We start from the raw sequence: 24,260 nt of genomic DNA on the forward strand, positions 1-24,260 counted from the left end.
TTTGCTGTCACTTTTTTATGTATGTATGAATCATATACCCATTTTGAGCTTATCTTGCTACAGGGTGTGAGATGTTTCTAGCTTCTGCCAGACTACTTTAGTATTCTTTTTTCATCGAAACCTCAGCAATTTTGGACTCTCCCTTTTCCCTCATCTCCTTCATCCAATTAGTTCTTAAGTACTGTCAACTCACTTATCCGTCCCCTTTTTAAAAATCATATAACCACCACCAGAATCAGGGTTTCTTCTTACTTGGGCTCTTGTTCTAGGCTCCTAATTGACCTCTATGCCTCTCATCTCTTCCTAGTCCAATCCATACCCCAATTACTAAAATAATCTTTCTAAAGCACAGACCTGATCATCACTCTTTACTTAAAAACCACAAGTGCCTCCCTTTTCCCTATAGGATAAAAATACATATTCCTTGGTATAGCACTCAAGGTCTCCTGCAAGGGGGTGCCAAATTACCTTTCCAGCCTTATTTCACAGTATTTTTCTATAAACATTTTATGTTCTAACCCATCTGGATTATGTTTGATTCAGTTCAACAAACATTTATTAAACACCATATGCAAAGAACAGAGAGAGGGATTTAGGAGAAATATTTTACTTGAGTTAAAAATAACTGAACTACGAGTTGTGAGAGAGAAAGGACAAAGACAGACCATGGGGTGTGCATTATCCCATGAGGGGAAAGAAAAGAGATGGTGAGGAAGAGATGGTGGGGCATTCATTTATTCCCTCCAGCTACTGGGTAACAACAGTGATCAAGGACAACTCATTTGTTGTTCAAAGCCAACAGAGAGACTGTTTGAGAGAGACTGATACAGAGGGAGAGAAAGAGCAGAGAGAGGTCAATAAACCAGCCTTAGGATAGAAAAAAGGGGCAGGAGAAAATTTTTAATTTTTAATAGACTTTTTAATAGACTTCTCTATACACTCTGGATGGCTGACAATGTCCCTTTAAACGTATGAGCAGAGGATTGTTTTTTAGGAACATAAACAAGTGCAAATAAAACCCTGAAGTGTGAGTATCTCTGTCAAGGCTGCAGTGGGAATTAGAAGGCATAGACAGGTAGAGTTCAAAGCCGGCATAGGCTGAAGATTATCCAAGCATGAGCTGTTAACCCCCATCCTGATGAACGTTCTGGTACTGACTTCAGAGAGGCTTTGGAACTTGCATCCTTTTGTTAATCTCTGCCCTGCTTTCTGTGGATTTCTTTGTGTATTTTCTCTGAATTGGTGTTTACTCCAAACTTGCCTTTCCTCCCTTTAAAAAAATATAAGTATTTTATTAAAAATTCACATCAATTCAACCAGTTTACGGTTGCTTAGTCAATCTTTACATTTCAATTAATTTCAGTGTATAAAGTTCAACAGTTTTTTGTCTCTCCAAGTTCCCATTAGGATTCTTTGTCTATTCATTCTCATTCTTTTTTTTACTCATCTGAGCATAGTTATTGTGTCCTGTTGCACTCTCTTCTTTTCAGTTTACATTATTTCACAGAATTCTTTTTAGATGTCTGCATTCTTTATGTTTAACTGTCTTAACTGTGCATTATAGCATTCCATCACATTCATATTTGCTTTTATCTCACCTCTCATTAGTCTGCACAGGAATCTCTGTTGAGGAACTTTCTCTACCAATAAAAATTAGCATCTACTCTGAAACTTGCTCTTAGAGCATTATTTAAGGAACTGAGAGGTTGTGAGTTATCCAGGATTACATCTGAATCTTGGTTTTCTTGGTTTTGAGGTCAATGGTCCACTACTTTAATGTCCTGCTTCTCATTACATGAATTTTCTCACCTATCATTGGCCATTTAGGATTTAGCTTTTTACAATGACATACTTTGCTACTATGAACAGCTTTGAACAAATAACTATTTTTGTTTGCCTCTCCTTTTTTCAATTCAATTTAATTTTTTTGTTACATTTTAAATTCTGAACTGTTTCCCTCCTTCCTCACCATGCACTAAAGAATGCCTCCATATAACACAGATATGTATATATATGTTACATGTAATATATAATATATATACACATGTATGATATATATGTAAAATCATGCCACACATATTTCTTTTTATCAGTTTTTTTCTCTGGAAGTGGATACCATCTTCCTTCATAGGTTCTTTGTAGTTGATTTGAATATTTATAATACTCAGAATAGCTCAATCATTCCAATTTACTCTTTGAACAATATTGCTGTTACTGTATACAATGTTCTCTTGGTTCTGCTTATTTCACTCTTCATTATTTCATCCAAGTCTGTTCATGTTTTCTCAAGAGCATTGAGCTCATCATTTCTTACAGCACAGTTACATTCCATAGCAATTATATATTGAAACCTGTGTAGCCATTCCCCATTGATGGGCATCTTCTTAATTTCCAGTTCTTTGCTGCTATAAATATTTTAGAACATGTAGTTCTTTTCTTTTTCCCCTGATCTCCTTGGGAAACAGACCTAATAGTGGTATTGTTGGGTCAAAAGGCATACAGTTTTATAACTCTTGAGCATAATTCCAAATTGCTCTCCAGAATAGTTGGATCAGTTCACAGTTTCACCAGTAGGATATTATTGTCTCAATTTTTCCATATCCCCTTCAACATTTGTCATTTTTACCTTCTATCATTTTAGCCAATCTGATAGGTGTGAGATGATGCCTAAGAGTTGTTTTAACTTACATTTCTTTAATCAGTAGTAATTTAGAGCATTTTTTCATATGACTACACTGAGGCCTAGGGAAGTTGTATCTCTTCCAAGGTCACACAGGTTATAAGTGCCAGAAATAGGATTTGAAACTAAGTCCTCTGATTTCAGAGCTAGTGTTTCATGGCCAGGGTAGTCTAGAAATCACCTCTCTAAGTTGACAGGCCCACCTACTCTGGGGGACTGGGATGGGGACCTGGGACAGATACCTGGGGTCACGTTGGACTGTTTGAGGAGGGTTACCTCCTTTCTGTCCCTCTAGTGGAATCTTCCCACTTCAGTGAGGGACAAAACAGCACAGACCATTGGCTCCAGGCAAAAAAGCAAAAACTGGTATTAGGAGAATGGAGCTCTTTGGGACCTGAAAACAGAATGCTCATTAAACACTAAGTCCTTCTGATGATTGAATGTACATTTTTTAGAACCTACATTCTATTGGAAACAACATATATACAAATCAATAAATACGTAAGATATATATGTATATACATATATATCAATCATATACAATATTTTAAAGAGTAAATAAAAATAGACTTAGGAGGGGGTAAGGGAAGAGAATCAGTAATTGAAGAGTTCAGGATTAGCTTTGGCTAAGAGGTGGCCCTTGGGCTAAGCCTAGAAGAAAGTTAGTGATTCCAGGAGTCAGAAGTGAGAAGGGTATGTATTTTAGGCACGATGAATATCCTGTGCAGAGTCAGAGACCGGAGATGGAATATTGAGTTTCTGGAATAGCTAACAGACCTATTTGGCTGGAACACAGGGGATATTGGTACGCTAGTACCCTACTGGTGGAATTGTGAACTGATCCAACCATTTTGGAAAACAATCTGGAATTATGCCTAAGGAATTCTGAAACTGCCTGTACACTTTGACCCAGCAATACCACTACTAGGTTTATTTCCAAAGATGATTGGATGATCATTCCAAAGATGAAAAGAACCTGTATGTTCTGAAATATTTATAGCAGCTGTCTTTGTGGCGGCAAGGAACTGGAAACTGAGGGAATTCCCATCAATTGGGGAATAGCTGAACAAGTTGTGGTTTATGATTGTGGTGGAATACTACTGTGCTATAAAGATGAGCTTGTTGATCTTAGAAAAACAATGGACAGACTTGCATGAAATAATGAAGAGTGAAATGGGCAGAACCAAGAAAACACTGTATACAGTAACAGCAACATTGTTTTAAGAACAGCTTTGAGGGAATCAGTCATTTTGATTATTATAAATACCCAAGTGAACTACAAGGGACAGATGAAGGAAGAGGCTGTCTGCATCCAGAGAAAGAACTGATGAATAGAAGTATGTATAGAATGATTTTACATATATACATATATATACATATTTGTGTCTCATGGTAAACTTCTCTAGGGCTGGGGGGTGGGGCGGAGAAAGGAAAAAAGATACTTTGTTATATATTTAAAGGGAACAGTAAGTTGAACTTACTAGATTTGCAACTTCATTATCTTTTTTTTCCATTCGCTACATTTTGCTTGTTTTATTTCATAAATTAAAATTAAATAAAACATTTTGAAAGGTTTTATTGTAAAAGTTTTTTTACATTACAATCATTTCCCAACATACCCCCCCACCCCCAACCCCACCACATGCAACTTTCCCTTGGGTTACCTTAATTAACGACTGCAGAAAAACAAGTAAGTAAACCAACAACATAAGGACCATAGATTGAGAACTGGAAGGGAACTCAAAGGTCATCCTCGCCAAAGCCCTTATTTATAGATGAGGAAACTGAGGCTCGAGGCTCAAAGTCACAAAGACAGGGAGCATCAGAAGCTCGATTCTCTGACTGAACCAGTGCTCTTTCCACTGTATCTTTGACGTGTCAACAGAAAGGAGGCGAATGTTTCATCCAGTTTTTTAGGACCATAGAAATTAATTTGAGTTTGGCTGCCATTTGGTGATGTGTTCATTTGAATGGTGATGACTGTATACATTGTTCTCTTGTTGGACTTCCCAAATCTATCTTTCTCTTCTGGGGCCTCTGTCTTCAATCAATATAATTACAGAGATTACTGGATAGACCTCGTCACCCTGCCATATCCATCTGCCATGCCAGCCCCTTTCTCTCTTTGGTGACTTCCTCCGAGAATGTCCATTTTGAAGAAGTCAGACTAGTCATTCTTCATTCTGTGCCTAGCGATGCTTCTGACCCTGGATACCTTCATCCCTGTCCTTCCTCCCACCCCTGTTCAGTTCTTTTTTCTGTGTTTCTTCCTCCCATCAGCAAAGCTCCTTGAAGGCAAAGACTCTTTTTATTTCTGTTTGTATTTGTATTTCCAATAATTACTCAGTGCTGATGGAGCCACATTGATTAGTGATAAGGACATGATCCTAGAGAGATGGGCTGAACACTTCCATTGTATTCTCAACAGACTATCATCGATCAATGCTGAGGCCATTGACTGTTTACCTCAGGTTGAAGTCAATCCCTCCTTAGCTGAACTTCCAACTGAAGAAGAGGTTTTGAGGGCCATTAGGCTCCTTTCATGTGACAAAGCACCTGGTGCTCGTTCTATTCCAGCTGAGATCTACAAGGTCTACAAGATCGTACAAAAACTGACTGAGATTTTCCAGGTTATATGGCAAGAGGAAGTTATCCCCCAGGAGTTCAAGGATGCCTCCATTGTCTGTCTCTATAAAGGTAAAGGGAATAGATATTCCTGCGACAATCACAGGGGGGTCTCTCTCTTCGTCATTGCTGGCAAGATTCTTGCAAGAGTCCTCCTTAATAGACTGATCCTTCACCTGGAAGATGGTCATCTATCTGAGAACCAGTGTGGCTTCAGAAAGGGCCAAGGAACAGTCGATATGGTGTTTGCTGCCCGACAACTCCATGATAAATGTCAGGAGCAGAACAGAGGTCTGTACACAACGTGTGACATTGTTAGTCTTGAGGGCTTATGGAAAATTATGTCAAAATTTGGTTGCCTAGAGAAGTTCATCAGTATTGCGCATCAATTTCATGTTGGCATGGTTGCCTGGGTTTTGGATAGTGGACAAAGCTCTTGTGCCTTCCCAGTCACCAGTGGAGTGAAACAGGGCTGTGTGCTTGCTCCCATGCTTTTTAGCATGATGTTTTCAGCCATGTTGTCAAATGCTTTCACTGAGGATGAACACGACATCAAGGTCAACCACCATAGTGATGGTAAGTTCTTCAGTTTGAAAAGGCTATAAGCCAAGACCAAAGTGGAGGGAGTGTTGGTGCATGATTTTCTGTTTGCAGATGATTGTGCACTCAATGCAGCCTCTGAAGCTGAGATGCAACAAAGTATGGATCAGTTCTCTGCTGCCTGTGCTCATTTTGGCCTAACAATTAACACCAAGAAAACACAGGTGCTCCATCAGCCACCAGCACACCATCCATACTTGAAACCATTGATTACAACAAATGGAGAAGTTTTGAATGCTGTGGATAAGTTCACTTACCTTAGTAGTGTACTTTCCAGGGATGGACACATTGACAATGAAGTTGATGCATGCGTTGCCAGAGCTAACTCAGTGTTTGGGAGACTGAAGAAAAGTTTGGGAGAGAAGAGGTATTAGACTGACTACCAAACTGAAGGTCTACAGAGCTGTTGTGCTGACCTCATTGTTGTATGCCTGTGAAACATGGATGGTTTACCAGCGCCATGCCAAGAAACCAAATCGCTTCCATTTGAACTGTCTTAGGAAGATTCTGAGGATCACCTGGCAGGATAAGGTACCAGACACTGAAGTCCTTGCTCAGGTGAACTGCCAAGCATTCAAACTATGCTTCAGAGAGTGCAACTCTGATGGGCTGGCCATGTTGTTCGAATGCAAAATACACGCTTTCCAGAAATACTATTTTATGGAGAATTCACATGGGGCAGGCGATCACATGGTGGTCAGAAGAAGCGATACAAGGACACTCTCAAGGTCTCTCTCAAGAACTTTGGATTTGACTGTGCCAAATGGGAGACACTGGCACAGGACCGCTCAGCATGATGTGCCCACATCAGAAACGGTGCTGTGTTATATGAGCAAAGCAGAATTGAGACAGCACAAAGTAAAATGTGGGATGCGCAAATTTTGAGTATCTCCCCCAAAAATTCATACGGAGTATTACAGATTGTAATCTACCCATGTCTTCTTATCTTTTGTGACTGTTGTCTATATCCTTCCATAAGTACATCATGGAGGCTCTGCTTGTTCTCACCCTAGAATATTATTATATTACAGACCAATTATGTTAAAGACAAATGATAAGTGAGAGAGTGGCGATAATAGAAGAGGCAATCTTCTGAAGAGTACCCTAGTCTAGAACCTGAGCTAGTAGCTGCCCTCTGGGAACCCAGTTCCACTGAGTGCAAATTGGATGAAGCAGCTGAGAGAGGGTGTCACACATAAATGAACTGATACAAAATGAAGAACCAGAAAACAAAGTACACAATGACTATGGTGATATAAATAGAAACAACAACAACAACAATAAAATTGAAACTGAATGCTGTTTAATTATAATGATTAAGTTTGTCCCCAGAGAGGAGAGGAGGAAATGGACCTCTTCCCCTTTATGGAAAAGGGGGACTGTGGGTTTGGAATATTGCCATCAGACTTAGTTGATACATTTGGTTATTTACATTGTCCTTCTTTGTCACAAAGGATGGCTCTTGGGGTTCGGGAGGACTTTCTGGGATCTTGGGATTTTGTGAAATGGTGAGATGAAAGTGACTTGGAAATCAAGATGATGAAAAGATTTTTTTTTTTAAAGTAACTGAAGGAATTTTATTTATTGATTTTTACAAAAAGATTTTTTAAAAATCCTTTTTAAGACTCTCATATCTGGAAAGATCAGAGGGATAATGATTCTTTACTGGCAATTAATCCCTGCCGTTTAACAGGGTGTCTGGCATTTAATAAGTGTTTAATGCCTGATTGAACTAATCCAGCCCTGGACATCATTCCCAGTGCTGTCTCTAACCACCCTCTCTCCATTCCCCCCTCATTTTCTTTTAAGGACAGCTTGATCTGCAATCTAAGTGTCAATCACATTTTTAACGTCTCGGTAGTACTGTCTTTCTAATCAGTTTCATTTTTTTCCACAACAAAGAGGAGATGGCTGTTCTGAACTCTTTTCTCCAGCAGATTTGAATGCAGCACAGTGAGGCAGACCAGACACCAGCCAGTGGCAGTCCCAAAGCCAGAGAAGCCTTTTGTTGGAGATAGTAGCAGCCCGCACAATGAATGTAGGCGGAAGCTTCACGAGATCGCTACCCTGAGGCTTGCTTCCTTTGACTTCTTCCAAATTATTATTATTTTTTAGTTAAACATTCTAACCCACAAACATATTAAAAACAAACGCATAATCTTTTCAAAATATTATGCCTCAGAAACAATTAATTCCTGGAATCAGGAAATGTCTACCAAGACACAAACAGTACTCCAACCTCAAACCCTCATAGGGTGAAAGAATGCAGGACTGACCAGTTGGTCTCTGCTAACGAAATTCGATCTACGAGTTGCTTACCTATTGTTTATCGAGCTGATTTTGCTAAACTGTAAGGTGCACCGCCCGTGGGCTCAGATCACACGCGGTCTCCAGTGTTAACCTCCAAGTTTGATGCGCGCACAAAATGGCATTTTTTGGACGGTTGATTGCCAACAAAATAATAATGAAAGCCTTCAAATCGATATCTTTACCACCTGAGCTAGCTTCTACAACCCTGGGAGTGTATGCGTGTGTGGAACAATCATGGGTGGAGCAATCTCTCGCTCTCTGCCTCCCGCCCCCCACCCCCCCATCTCTGGTGTAGAACAATTGTGGGGGCAGCAGCCGTTGAATAAACCAAGAAACGCAGAATTAAGGATGGATGTAAAGCTCTTTGAGAGGCTTTCAGCGCTCGGTACATGCCGGCTGTGGTTCATGTCGTCATTATTGTCGTCACGACTGCTGGTTGCCGCTGCGAATGAGCAGCAGCGCGATGGAGATGAGGCAGGTGGTCCTCCCGGCGCACGCTGCGTGACCACAGGTAGAGACAAGGCAGGCGTGGGCATGCTGCTGCATCCTCCCGTGGTCTCCTGCTGCCATCTGCTGGCACCTGCTCTACTGGACCTTGATGCATTCCCCCGGCCTAGAAAAGCGGCCGGAGCTGCTGAGGACAGGACGGCTACCCTGGCTGCATCGGCGAGGGCTGCACTCCATTTTGGTTCCTTCCTAAATTCCTTGCTAACTTCTCCTTTGGACTCTCAGCTCCGCAGGAGTTTGTGGCTGTGTGCAGGGGCCTCCACCCGGGCTGTGACCAGTGGTGAGGGGAGAAAGAGTTGCAAGTCATTGCGGCCGCTTAGACATCGTGACCGTGACCTTAGCCATGATACAACTCCTTACGGTACCCAGCCCATTGGAGCCTGGATTACTACTTTGACCCAGGGCAGGATAAAAAGACCCTAAGCTGTTCTCCTCAGCCTCCTGTTAGCTATGAGTCTGGCACTATTGGCTGGACCTGGGGTAGTGGTGGGAACGAGTTTGAACCCCTTCCAGGACTCCCAGGGTCCCTCCTCTGCTTCTTTTTCCTAGGGATTGGGGTCTGGGATTAGAACTTTTATCCCTGTCCTCCCTTCTATTTCCTCTTTCCTCAGTCAACCGACATGCATTTATTAAATGTTTACTGTATACCAGGCCTTGGGAGTGAAAATACAAAAATTGAAACAATCCCTCCTGGTAAGGAGCTTTCTGTTTCCAAATGGGAACCATTTCCCAGAGACTCGGTACTTAGGGTCACTTAAACTTACCTAGTTTGATTCACTTTTCCCATTTTACAGGTGAACAACCACGGTATGGAAAGGGAAAGGGATATGCCTAAGATCAGAGTCAATAAACATTTACTGCTGACGTAAAGAAAGGCAAAAGATTGTCCCTACCCTCAAAGAGTTTATAATCTTAAGGGGGAAGAAAACATGCAAAAGGAAGCTGAAAAGGGAGGGGAGGAAGGCAGTGTGTGTGTGTGTGTGTGTGTGTGTGTGTGTGTTGTTATCTCCATTCTGCCCTCCAATCAAAAAGGATCTCAGACACAGAGGATCCTGACAAGGCATGAGTTCCAGGTCTGATGTGATGTTGCAGGATGAAAGGGTTCCTGGGGACATGATAGAGAAATGTCCAGCAGTGGGAAATGAAGGCACTATTTAGCTAGTACGTACCAGGGTCAGGATTTGAACCTCTAACTCCAAATCCACAAGGTCTCTCATAGCATGTTGTTATGGTTAGTCATAAAGACAATCCCCTTATTATGAAATATTTCTATAGTCCTTTGTATTTTGCTAAGTCCTTTACAATGATCATTTTCCTCTCCTTTGCAATAGCCTCATGATCAAAGCAGTTAGCGTTAGTTCTTCCATTTATTGGATGAGAAAAAGATTTCCATGGGTAAAGCAACTTTCACAGGGTCATAAAATGCATCAAATGAAGAGTGAGGTTTAGAGCCCCTGACACTGAGGGCTTGGCTTAATTCCCCTGCAACATGCTATTTCCTGTCTTGACTGAATCTCTACAGATGGGGTATAAGAATTCTCAATGTGGGAAGCCAAGTCCAGAATTCCAAACAGAAAATCCTTAGTGGGCAGATAGAGGAGACCTAAAGGATATTGAAATTTTATTAATATGGAAGGTCCCTTGGGCAGGAGGCTTATGGGCTATGGAGAACAGCTGATTTTGATCCACAAAATTCTAGAAAGGAATGTGTTGGAAGATGTTAGCCATTTCTGAACCTGTGGGCCAATCAATGGGCATTGGAATTGTATTCCTGAATATAACAAGTCTGAAGGCAAAAATGTGAAGGAATGGCAATTGGAAAAAGTAATTTAGTTACCAGAAAGGCAGAGTACACCCTCACCCAGACCATATGAGAGGAAAAGTGAATTGGAATGAATGTGCAAATAAAGAATACTGAGGGAGACTTAGAGAGAGAAGCTGAAAAGTTATGTCATTTTATGTTCTGAGATCTATTTATGTAAATATAAAACCACAAAGCAAGTTTATTTAGTGATGGTGCCTGGGTCTGTGATTCCAGGTGAGTTAACTCCCTCCACCAGTGCAGGTTGCACCTTATTTAATTGCTTAGGCTATTGAGAGGTTTAGAAGACTTGACCAGGGTCACAAAACCAGTATGTGTCAGAGATAGGACTTGAACCCAGGTTTACAGCCAGTTTTCTATCCACCATATCATGCTTAATTAGTTGCAGTGATGTTTAATATTGCTCATTGTTGAAAAATAACAAAGAAAAACAAAACCTACAAATATGTGCAACTCAATTTAATTGATAATTTAATGTAGAGAAATTTTAATAAATTGATGGTTCATTTAAAAAAAAGTAATTCAACTCAGCAATTTAGTTGTCACTAATTCTATCTTTGGATTTTTCTTCTCTAGGTTGAACTGTCTTATTTCTAGCTTCTGTGCTTTGCTCCAGGTCTTTCTGTTTCTTTGCAGTGTGAATCTTATCCTATTTGATGTAAGATCTGTGCTCAGTGTACTGCCATACACCCTGCAGGCACTCAATAAATATTTATTAATTATAATGATGAAAATGATACTTTTAAATATTTACATGTAAAGTATGTCTTTCACCAAGATTATATTAGATAAAAAGCTGGGGATAATTAGCAACATGTTGGACTCAGACCTAGTGATTTCTTTCCTAGACTTTCATTTTGTTAGACATCACAGTACTTTATTTATCCTTTAAACATCCTAAAAGAGAATTGACAAGTATCATTCTCATTTATAGGTGGGAAACTGAGGCACAGAAAAGCAAAATTCTCTGCTCAAAATTGTAGTGAGTTGACAGTGAAATGAGCAATGGGAAGAATTGCTTGGTAACAAATATAATCTGAATTTTTCGATGGGTCAGAAAAGGAGGTAATGTAATGTCTTTGAGGGAAGGAGCTATTTTGTGTTTGTCTTGGTATCCCTAGCAGAGAAGGATAAAACTTTGTAAATAATAGGCACACAAAAATGTTTGATGATTTGAATCAAGGTAGGCTGAAACGATAACAGATGCACAATTCAAATGCTGCCCTAGTACCCATGGAATTGTACTTTGAGCATGTTGAAAGATACTCCACTATGTAGTATTTGTAGGAGGGTATGGATGAAATGATACATGATGCACAAGTATAGATGCTTTGTGATCAGTACACATGGAGTGAATACCATGAGATCAAATGGATCCATTGAAACATACACCCTTGGATTTGGGTCATCCCTACCTTTTGGGAATGAAATGAAAATATGGACAGTCAATATACATTTGTATCTTGTTTGTGTGAAACAATCCTCCTAAATGGATTCTAGTCTTGAAGAATGATTGCTATATAGAAATGTAGCTGTGAGATCACAACTTTTAGAACTAATGAAAAACCATTTCTTTATTACCCTCCTCCATCTTTGGTTATTCACAGATATTTTTCCTTATGAGGGAAAATATAATGTTATTTAAGGATAAGCACATTTTTTTCTATCTGATTTAATTAGTGCTCAAAGTTTTAAAAAATATTTACTCTTTCTTAATATAAGTCCCTAATTTTTTAAAAAAATCACGTTTTAAAAAATTTGGTCCATCACAAAATGGGTATAGTGCTCTTTAAGAAATTAAAAACAAGATCAAATTTTTATCTAGAAGTGTAAGATTCCTGACAGAGAAGCTTGTGTACTTTAAAAAGGAGCATAATAATGTGTTATTGTATTATTGACTATTTTCAAAGAACTTTTCAATGACTGTCTTGTCTTAAGATAACAGTTATTTTTTTAGTTGAGAGGATGAAACTACTGAAGGTGATTCTGATTCATTCACTAAGCATTTATTTAGCACCTACTATATTTAAAAATTGGGGCAGGGACTAGATTTGATGGTATAGGGAATTCCCAAGTGAGTAAACTCCCTCTATCCATGTGGGGTATCTATTCCTCAACTTGTAGTTGTACTTAGATAAAGAACAGCCTAGAGCACAGAGAGCTTATTGACCAGGCACTATGTGTCTTCCAGGCTAGCTGTCTATCCATTCATTGTGCCATACATTTAATGTCCAATGAACACTTTAAAAAATAGCTATACATATCCGTTTGACTGTTAGTACTCTAAATGTGAGATTAGAGTCCAACAGTCAACAGGATGATGTTTTCCAGGAGCAGCTGTTCTTAGTCATGGATTTCAGTCTGGAGGGGGAATAGTTACCTCTTTATTTTCACTAGCCTTTGGTTTTCTTTGCAGTCTATGTATTTTTTCTATACATTTACAAACAATATTCTTAGGAGTCCATAGACTTCACCAGTCTACCAAAAGGGTCCATAATATAAAAAAAGGATGCAGCCAGGTGGTGGCATACTGCACAGTGCTAGACCTGGAGTCATGAAGACCTGAGTTCAAAGCTTGCCTCAGACACATATCAGTTGTATGGCCTTGGGCAAATTGCTTAACCTATCTTAGGCTCAGTCTTCTCATCTGTAAAATGAGGTTAATAATAACATATATTTCCTGAGTTTGTTGTGAATAAAGCCTACCGTGAGGATGTTGGCAGTTTATGTACTAACATCTGTTACAGAGGATGAGAAAGGGAAAGCATTCTTTAAAGAATTCTATGAGATCCTTCAACCCAAATGGAAAGGAATTTCAACTCACCAGTTCAGCCTGGTATGACCTGATTCAAATACTTAGACAATTTTCCATGTCTCTGAATTCTTCCTTCTCTGAGTTAAATCTGACTACAATTTGTCTTGCTGTAGACGTGTGCCATGCACAATGAATAACATATGAAAGACCTCAACATCTATAGAGAGCCTCTTTGCATTTATCCTCCATTCAGGGCATCATCCATCACCACTGGCAATTATGTTTTCCCATTCATGTCTCACTTAAACCCCCTGGGAAGTTACTCTAATAGTCATATCTGATGCCAAGATCTGGAGACTGTCTTGTGGACATGGCAGATAGAAAGGAAACTCTGCTCACCAGTTTAGGTTTGGGTAAGCTGAACCAAACACTCAACCAATTCTTCGTGCCTGAATCCTTCCTTTTCTAAGATGGAACTGGCCACAATTTAAAGAGCCTGTCACTATTTCCAAATTCTGACTTTAATTTTTTTGCCTAAATCTTTTCTCAAAGAGAACAATTCTATTCTCCATAGCTGTGTGCCAGGTTGGTTTGTGGGTTGCATTTGGTTTGCCAACCATCCACAGCTATGCCAAATGACTTGAGGCTATGGTTCAGTAGATCCTTAAAATGTTTCTTCTGTCCTCCTCACTTGTACTTCAGCTCACTATATAGTAGGTACCTGAATGTTAAGTTTCTGTCCATTCTGAGAACACCATTATAAGTTCTGATTATCTGCTTTCTGAATGAGTCCTTATCCTTGTTTGAAATAATGTTAAAGTCAGTGGGGTGGTATGGAAAGAGTGCTGTCTTTGGAGTTAGAGGACCCGAGTTTCAAATCTTGGCTCTGCTACTTCCTGGTTGTGTGACCTTGGGTAAATCACTTCATTTCTCTAGGCCCTTGGTTTCTTCCTCTGCAAAATGTGGGAATTGAGCTCAATGAAGTCTAAAATACTTTCCATCTTTGAATCTTATGAGCCTAAAGTGTGAAGCATGACCACTTCAGTTGAGGACTTTTGAAAGCAAGTTCAAGGCACATTTGAGTCAGTTTAAGTTATTCAAAGCCATGATTTGTGAGCCCCCACTGTTATTTCTTTTTACTAGAACAAACTAGAGGACACATCCTTAAAAAAGGCATTTAAATTAAACAGGAGGCTAGGTAACTGACAAGGAAAATTTTTCCTCCCCCACCCCTCTGGTCCTCACACACACACTAGTGCACACATTTTTGAAGATTCATAAACTGGCAAATTCCTGAATTGACAAATACATCTTCACATTTATGTGCCATTTAAAGCCCCTTAAAGTTTGCTCCAATAATTGTATCTGCAACTAGGATATAGAGACTATCATGTAAACATGGGAAATAGAGAGAAAACTTTATTTACCAATTAATGGTAGGAGAGGGAAAATGTGTAGATGAGGGACATGTGTGGGAGAGGGAACATTTGCAAGGAAAACTTAGCTAGGCTGGTCCTTGGAAAACAAACACATAATGTGTTCCTGGGCTCATTCTTCAATTCTTTCCCTCTTGGTAGGACTCATCATAGCTTATGCTCTGCTGATATAGCCTTTGAGATCTGTGTCAACTCTATGCTGCAGTAAGGCATAGTGATAGGATTTTAATGCAGGGTGGTTGGTAGGGAAGATCTAATTCACTAAACTTCAGTGGCTCCCTATTGCCTCTAGGATCAAATATAAAATCCCCTGCTTGGCTTATAAAGTCCACTCAAACTAGTCCCTTCCTACCTTTCTAAGCTTCTTACACTTTACATCCCCACCCCTCCCTTCACACACTCTGCCTCCTTGCTGTTTCTTGAACATGACACTTCATCTCCTATTTTCACTTGCTGTCCCCATGCCTTAAACTTTCTCGTCATCTTAGCCTCTTAGCTCTTTGGGTTCCATTCACTTCCCAGATAAAATTCTACTTCTACAAGAAGTCTTTTCCATCATCCTTAATGCCAGGGTCTTCCTTCTGTTGATTATCTCCAGTTTCTCCTTATACATCTTATGGGTACACAGTTGTGTGCATGTTGTCTCCCTCCAAAGGCTGTAAGATCCTTGAGAGCATGACTGCCTTTTCGTTTTCTTTGTATCCTCAGGACTTAGCACAGTACCTAGAACATTGTTTATTGTTTAATAGCATCCAATTTTTTGTGACCCCATTTGAAGTTTTTTTTTTTTGTGCAAAATATTGGAGTGGTTTGCCATTTCCTTTTCCAGATCATTTTAGAGATGAGGAAACTGAGGCAAACAGGGTTGAGTGACTTGTCCAGGGTCACACAGGTAGTAAGTGTCTGAGACTGGATTTGAACTCAGGAAGATGAGTCTTTCTGACTCCAGGCAAGGCTCTCTATCCACTATGTCACATGGCATATAGTAGGCTCTTAAAAAATGATTATTCATTGACTGATTGGTTACTGATCATTAGGTTTTTGGGACTCTACCAGTTTAGTAGCATGAAACTATGCCCAAATCCTTTGGGAGTGGAGAATACAGGACAGCAAGGTAGCCAAGTGGTGTTGGTATGAGGCACTTAAGAGGGTACATGGTCCTCAAGGAGGGAATGCTTCTAATGTATTTAAATGATATTGTGGGCTCTGCAAATAACTGTGGCAACCACCACAAGCTCCCCAGCTTTCCAAGCGTGGTATGAAAGGTTTTACCTTGGTTTTCTGTAAAGCAATCATCATTATTTTCTTTGAAAAATATATACAACAATATAATTTATAGGAAAATTCAGCAAGATCTGGGTACTCCTTAGTGGGAAGTTTGGATGATTTCTTTCTAATGATAAATTTCAGAGAGAGTAAAATTGAAAATGATAGATGGGCTTTACTTTATAATTGCTTTTTTAAAAAACAGAACATATACAGTGTATAATTTTTTTAAAATATAAAAAATAACATAAATTAGTAATAATATTAATATTTTCTTTTTCCTTTCTTTTGATTAATTTTTAAATTTTAAAAATTCTGAACTTAAATACCAAATAAAATTAATATCTCCACATACAAAGTAGAACAGAAAATGAGGATTGTAAATGAAACTGTAAATCTCTATGTACAGCTTGATTTTCCTTTCAAGCATATGATAAATTCAACCTATAATTTTCAAGCTTTTCTGCTTGTCTGTGCTTCCTTCTGAACTCACTTCAGCTCTCTTCCGTCATTTAACAATGTTTCCATGACTTTTCTTTCCTTTTTGGAGGTCAACCCTGTTAGTATCTTTCTTATCTCTTCTTCCTATTTCCTCTCCTTCTTATCGAAGACCTTGTAAGAAATATTCATAGCCAAGCAAAACATTTTGCCATGTTGACCATGCCCAAAAATGTATTCTTCGCCTTAAGTTCATCATCTCTCTGACAGGAGGCGGGTAACATGCTTCATCATTTGCCCTCTGGAACTGTGGATTGCATTGATCAGAGTTCTTAGGTCTTTGTACGTTGCTATTCTCAGTTCTGTTTATTTGATTTTGCATCAGTTTATGCAAATCTTTCTTTGAAACTATTCCCTTTGTCATTTCTTATAGTGAAATAATACTTCATTATATTAATAAAATTGTTCAACCATTTCCTTTTTTTGGCCGCTTGTACTTTTATTGATGGGAGTCACTAGATGGTTCAGTGGATAGAGCACTGGGTCTGGATTGAGGAAGACTCCTCATCAAGAATTCAAATCTGGCCTCAGACACTTACTCACTGCGCGACCCTGGGCAAGTCACTTAATCCTGTTTGCCTCAGTTTCCTCATCTGTAAAAATGAGCTGGAGAAGGAAATAGCAAACCATTCTAGTTTCTTGGCCAAGAAAACCCCAAATAGGGTCATGAAGGTTTGGATGTGACTGAATATATGAAACAATTGAACAGCAAATATACATATGCATATACACAGACACATACTTGTATGTCTATCACATATGACTGAACAACAACTTAACAATAACATACTTCTATTGATGTATTTTATTTTTAATATTACATACATTTACAGATAGCTCCCACTTTGTAACAGAGTAAAATAATACATAAGTAAAGTTAATAATACAGTAAGTTCATGTAAAAATGCACGCCCCATTCCACAGCTGTAGTACCCCCACTTCTATTTAAAAAACTGACAGAAATTTATTTTCTCTCCCTCCTATACCCCCATAAAAATGAAAGATACCCCTAAATTTCTTATAATAGATATGAATAATCAAGGAAAAACAAATCTCCTCAGTGACTGTACACAAAAATACTTAGGTTTTAATTCAAATCCCCTTTCCAGTTTCTGGTTCTTTCTTACTACAGACAGAACTGCTAGAAATATTTTTTGTATGTATGAATCCCATACATCTTTCTTTCATCTCTCTGGCATATGGGCCTAGCAGTGGTATAGGTGGCTCAAAAGTATGCACAGTTTAGTGACTTTAGGGTTATCATTCCAAATTGTTTTCCAGTATGACTGGTTCAATTCACAACTCTACCCACAGTATATTAATGTGCTTGCTTCCCTGAAACTTCTCCAAAAAAAAAGGTCATTTACCTTTTTGTCATTTTTACCAATCTGTCACTTGTGGAATAGAATTTCAGAGTTGTTTTGATCTGTGTTTATCTAAATATTAATGATTTGAACCATTTTTTTCATTGGGTTTTTCACACCTTGACTTTCTTTCTTTGAGAACTGACTGTTGATGTCCTTTGACCATTTATCTATTGGTATTTTAATGCCTTTTCAAAGAGAAACCTTACTTATCCATGAGATGTGAACTGAAAACTAGTTTTATATTTTTAAAATCAAGTCACCGATACTGTTACAGAGTAGAAATAAATGTCTGTTTTCTGTTTGAGTGACTCCTTTTTCCATCAGCCTATAAAGTAGAATTGTAGGAACAAACCTTTAGAAGCTAAAGAGATATTAGAGGTCATTTGACCATCATGATAGACAGATAGATTTTCTTTTTATCAATGGGACGCTTGGGGTACAAGCCCAATAGTAGAATCTCTGGGCCAAAGATTGTGGACATTTTGGCTACTTAATTTTCATGATTTCTTTGCTTTCCAAAAAGTTTGTACTGATTTACAACTCCACCAATAATGCATTAATGTGTGTATCTTCTCACAACCCCTCTGACAGTGACTATTACCATTTTTTGTCATCTTTGTCAATTGGCAGGGTGTGAGGTGAAAGATCAGGACTTTTCAAATTTGCATTTCTCTTATTATTAGTTATGTAGAGCAATCTTCATGTGGTTGTGAATACATTGCAATTCTCCTTTTTGTTCAAATATTGATTTGCTCACTTATTTTTTGAGGAATGGTTTGGATTGTGGGTGTGTATATGTGTGTGTGTGTGTGTGTACACATACATCCATATGCCCATACTTCCATATATACATATATATACATACATACACACATATATGTGAGAGAGAGAGAGAGAGAAAGAAAAAGAGAGAGAATACCAGAATTAGACCAGAGAGTCTAGACTGACTACCATGGTTCTCAATACCTAGAAGGCCAAGTAGTTAAGATAATTACCTCCAGGGTTCTCCATTACCCTTAAGGTGATATGGGGTGGTGGTGGTAAATAAGTGTTCTGTCTTTGGCTTCAGCCCCTATTGATAGTGTTCCCTCAGTTGTAGGAGGGATCACCTGTACCCCAGTTCATTCAGTCAGACTAGCTTTTACACAACAGCAGATATATTTGAAATACTCAAACCTACTCCTTCAACGTGTGGGAGGCACCACCTCAGGCTCTGAGGAGGGAAAGATAATTAGGTTCATAGTTTAGCTTGTTTTTTGTAGAGCACAGTTCCAGTTGCAAATTCAAAATCCCCCTTGGGCTTAAGTCCTAGGCACCCTGGCTTCCTTGCCAGTCTGCCTGTGCTTCCTTCCTGCAATCCTGGCTACAAGGTCTCCATGGCTTGAATTCTGTGAAGATGCCCTCTGGCCCCTGAAACTAAGTAGGACAAACAATACAGAATAGAAACGAACACCCCTAGACCTATTTTTTAAGAGCCCTAGTGAAAGAGAGGGGCAAGGGAAGGAAATCTTTCCCCTCTCATGAGTTCATTTTATGATATCAGATCAGAGTTTGTTGAAAAAGAGTAAAGCCAAAAGAAAATGGTGTGAAAAGGATCGACTAGCTCAATCTCACTAGTTTTAAAGACACAGGCAGCCAATTAAAGGAAGCTACCTCTACCCATGTGGCAGGGGAAACAGTAGGCTCCATGTTGGGAATACTCCAAGGACCCCTCAATGATGTCTCCATGTAAGGAGAACTGGGCATGCCCAAAGAAACCTGTGTTATGCTCATACCTTTTTTTTTTTTTTTTGAGGCAATTGGGGTTAAGTGACTTGTCCAGGGTCACACAGCTCCTAAGTGTCTGAGGCCTGATTTGAACTCAGGTCCTCTTGATTCCACATCTATTTGTTTGCCACCTGGCTGTCACTCATACACTTCACTTTTCATAGAATTATAGATTTAGAACAGGAAGGGAACGCAGAGGTCATCTAATCCAGTTTCCTCACTTTACAAATGAAACCGAGGCCTAGGGAGTAAAGTGACCTGTCCAGGGTCACTGGGGCAGGTGCTAAGTAGCAGAGTCAGAACTGGAATCCAACTCCCATGCTGCCTCTAAATTGTGAAATGCTTTTCATGAAGTCATCCTCAGCTTGTAAACACTGATCTTTCCTTTTCTTGACTCCAAATAGTATTTATATCATTCATTTTCTCATCATGTACTGCCTTTTGGCATCCCCGATATTGCTGTGTTTCCTATCATTTATCTTTCTACATGTGTACATCTTCCTTCCCCAACAATATAGTAAGCACCTTGAAATCAAGGGCCAGGTAATTTACTTGTCTTCTCAACAGCACCTGGCACGGTACTGTGCGCATAGTAGGTGCTGGAGAATGTAAGGACCTTTAGGACAGGGTCTATTTCATTTTTATCTTTATACCTGCAGAGCCTAACATAGTGCCTAGCTCATATAAAATAGGTGATCAATAATCAATAAATAGTAAGCACCTTTTATGGGCCAGGCACTGTGCTAAAAATCTTGGGGATACAAAGAAAATCAAAATATATTCCTGCCTGAAGCTCATAATCACGTAATAAGTACATTTGGATTATTGATTGATTTAATTAATATATTTTTAGTGAATGAACTTTCATTCCAAACATGTTCATTTAGCTTCAGAGTACAGAAAGCTATTTTTTTTAGGGCCATGAGCAGCAGCAGCAGCAGCCTTAGCTATCCATTATAGACTGGCTTAAGCAGCAGCCTGGCTCAGCACTTTGCCCATGGTGATTGCTCAGTAAATATTTGTTGAATGTGGTCTGTCCTCTCTGACAGTGGGGAAGGGAAACCTGCTGCTGTCGCTGTCACTGTCACAGCTTAGAGCCAACTGAGGTGGGCTCAGCGGCTGGAACACTCACAGTTGAAGTTCACATCAATTTGCAGGGTTTTTAGAAGATTGTGAAAGACTCACTTATATGTCATGGTACAGGGTAAACACTTTCCAGAGCAAGAGATGTTGAACTAAGCTGGGAGCAAAAGTATGTGCTGTCTTTAGAGTCATGGAGTCAGAGCAGGTATATTTATTGAGCATTTATTATTCATTCATTCGCTGCTCAAAAAGCTCTCTCTTTTGCTTATAGGAAAAAAAATACAAGCTTCTCCTTTTGGCATTTAAAGCTTTTAAAATCTGGCTCCATTCTCTCTTTCCAGGCTTATTGTATTGTTACTTCCTTTCACACTCTCTGAGCACCCGTCAAAGTAACCTACTTCCTCTTCATCATACAGGACATTCTGGGTCCTTGCCTCAGACACTTAGTAACTAAGTGACCTTGGGTAAGTCACTTAACCCTGCTTGCCTCAGTTTCCTCAGCTGTAAAATGAAGATAATAACAGTACCTACTTCGCAAGGTTGTTGTGAAGAGGAAATGATATCAAGCACTTAGCACAGTGCCTGGCATACAGCAGGCAATGCATAAATGCTTATTCCCTTCTTTTCCCTTCTCTTTCCTCCCCTTTCCTCACATGAGACCTTTCTTTCCTCATCTTTCTGCTACTCACATAGCTAGTGCCTCCCATCCACAGTTTAACTTGCATCTACTGTGTATTTATTTGATCACGCAGGAACAAACATAAGCTCTCTGCGGATAGGGACTGTTTTTGTACTTTTTGTGTGCTGCCCTTGTTTCTTTATTACCGTCCTAGTTCCTGGAGTGTTGTAGGGCTTTAATATGAGTTTGTGGAGAGATTGGATTTATTCAGTGGACAAATGTTGGTGAGTACTTAAATTGGAGAGATGATACATACTTTGGCGATGGAGAACACCAGCTGGAATACCATAGCAAATGAAATGTAACAGCTTGGACTATAAGTGCTACAGAAAGTCAGCCTTGGGGAGAGCAACTGCAGTGGGGATGGGGATATGAGGGAGGGGGCAGAGCTGCAGCAGCAGCAGCAGGGGCATGTTCTGTCATTCCCCATTTACACCTCCCATTCTTTACATAAGTTTCCATCTTTAAGAGGACCAGAAGGATGTGTCCTGTGGAAGACTGTGGGTTAGAGCTGATCATACTCATAGACAGTGATTAGATCACAGATTGTGAAGGACAAGACAAAAATCATCCACTGGCATTGTAATTTAGGACAGGAGTGAGGGGTGAGGGGGGATTGGTTAGGGCTTGGTGGAAGGCACCAGGCTCTTGTATCCCCCAGCAGAGGTAAAGATGAAAGACTGAGTGAGGTGCAACGTCCATGTCCAGTCCTTTATAAAGGGCTTTGGGTGGGGTTGAGTGCCCCATCCTCTCTCCAATCAGAGGGGAAGGGAGGCTGAGGGTGTTGAAAGGTGCTGAGTATTTGAGTCAAACAGAATGATAATTAGCCAATCCTGGGAGGGGCATCAGGTTCCCTGGAGTTCAGACCAAGTAGAGTTGTAGATAGGTAGGGGAGGAAATCACAAAATATTAAATACTTCAGGAAATTTTCTAAGACTTTGTCTTAGAATGGCTGTTAAGTTGCCGTTCCGTATTGGGAGATGAACTCACAGGTCAACACCTCTCTCTTACAAAATAAAATAAAATAAAATAAAAAGAGACATGCATAATAACGTTCATATAGGACTTTAAAGGTTATAAAACACATTTCTCACAACAAAGTGAAACAGTGCAGCATAATTATTTTCATTTTACAGGCGGAGAAACCAAGGTGCAAGGACAAATGACTTGTGCAGTGACACAGGTAAGAAGTGTTAGCTCTCACACTGAACCTAGGTTTACTGACCCTCTCCAGTCCTGTATTCTTTCCCTTATATCAAACTGCATCTGCACATATGCCAGTTGATTTGACCGTATTTCTTGGTTACATTTGCAGACAGTGACAAGAAAACGACACCCCAAGTTGAATTACAAAGAACAGCTTGTATTTGAATTTGGCCAGGGTGAATTAACAGTAATTCCCCCAGTCCCTTCTCTCCTGGCAGCTTTAAATTTTATAGTGTTTTCCAATTTCCTCCCACTCTCTCCTACCCTCACCCCTTCCGCCTTCAGGGTCATGAATGATTAATTTTATTGACTTAATCTCAAACTGATATTTTTACTGCAAATCATTTAAAAATTCAAAGACCAATCTCACTTTAATGCTTTAAATTTGGGGAACTTCAGCTACAGTGCCTGGTTGTTCTAAGCAATGAAAGGGGATAGGTAGTTTAAATTATGCTTTGAGAAGCAGGTCATAGATATAAATTCATATTAACTATAAAGTCTTCAAGGGAGAGATTGATATTATTGCTTTTTTAAAAAAACTCACACTAAAACTCCACCTTGACATTTTACCTCATATTTGACCAATTCCATGAATTTACAGTTCACAACTTTCTAAACTGTCAAGTGCCATTTTATTATTAGTTATTACTATTGTTATCATTAAATTACTAAGGTATTACTTTTAAAATAATGAAATTTGGTGATATTTATAGTTGATAAGAAAATCTCAACTATTTTCTTTTTGAGGTATTGGGTATTATCTACAAAGTTATCATTGCCTTAATGTCACCATTAGATGTTGCTGTCATGACTTTTGTCTGGTACCCTATTGAAACCTATGGTCTTCTTTTAAATTCGTAAAATAAAATACATAGAATTACAACGAAAGTACATTATATTGAAATACAATTATCAAAATATTTTAAAAAATCCCAAGATCACCAATCCCAGGTTAAGAATCCCTATTTTATAGTATGGGATGGACAAAAGTTTCAATAGGTGAAGAGGTATGGATAAATGGTAAATTACATCATTGGCCTGCCACATAGTAGGCACTTAATAAATGCTGTTCCTTCTCCTTCCATCCCCCAGTTCCCAGAACATAGCTGGTACTTAATAAATGCTTTTTCAAAGAATGAATGAACATTCCACAGTAATATAATAATTGGGCTGCATTTATGCTGTGGCAAGTAGAGTCTTCCACAAAAGTCTCATTTTAATGCCTCATCAAGGTATGGAGAGAACCGTGGATTTTCATAGTCTGTGATGATTCTACTAAGCTGGAATAGCTTTCAGTATGTTCTTAATGGTAGACTGTATCTGTTCTAAGCAGAACGTCACCCACTAGGCAATGAATTCTTTGGACCTGGTGAGCCAAGAATCAAAGAAAAGTGAAACGTCTCCCTGAGTCCTGCTGGGTTCTCCATCTGCTTCTTCTGTGTGCTGTGATGATGTCAGAGTGAGTAAAAGGGGCAGAGGGTGCCAAAGACTTTTTGTCTATAAACATGAATTAATTAATTTTATTTCTTTTAAAAATAAATTTTGTGAATGCTTTTCCTTTTTTTTTGTTGTTTTTTTAGTATTGTGCTGGATTCTGGAATTCTCTTTCTCTCTTCCGGCCTTTTCAGAACACTTAATAAAAGTTGCAGTTAAAGGGAA

At 39.2% G+C, this 24,260-nt stretch overlaps 4 long non-coding RNA genes across 5 annotated transcripts in view; 2 read left to right on the plus strand and 2 right to left on the minus strand.

Annotated features, from left to right (window-relative positions):
- The window catches only part of LOC140530920 (uncharacterized), a 121,403-nt gene that overhangs the window by 35,094 nt on the left and 62,049 nt on the right, over window positions 1–24,260 (plus strand). The gene's annotated exons all lie outside the window — the stretch shown is intronic.
- Window positions 1–24,260, minus strand: part of LOC140530917 (uncharacterized) — a 1,083,438-nt gene that overhangs the window by 27,957 nt on the left and 1,031,221 nt on the right. The window lies entirely within an intron of this gene.
- Window positions 898–8,553, minus strand: LOC140532721 (uncharacterized). Its single transcript, XR_011976644.1, has 2 exons — window positions 8,225–8,553; window positions 898–1,270 (listed from the first exon to the last, which is right to left on the minus strand). It is a non-coding gene; the product is annotated as an uncharacterized lncRNA (long non-coding RNA).
- LOC140530924 (uncharacterized) lies at window positions 20,603–24,156 on the plus strand. The gene is made up of 2 exons (XR_011976173.1): window positions 20,603–22,578; window positions 23,935–24,156. It is a non-coding gene; the product is annotated as an uncharacterized lncRNA (long non-coding RNA).

This window comes from Notamacropus eugenii, chromosome 3 (genome assembly GCF_028372415.1).
Source record: "Notamacropus eugenii isolate mMacEug1 chromosome 3, mMacEug1.pri_v2, whole genome shotgun sequence".
NCBI classification, from domain to species: Eukaryota; Metazoa; Chordata; class Mammalia; order Diprotodontia; family Macropodidae; genus Notamacropus; species Notamacropus eugenii.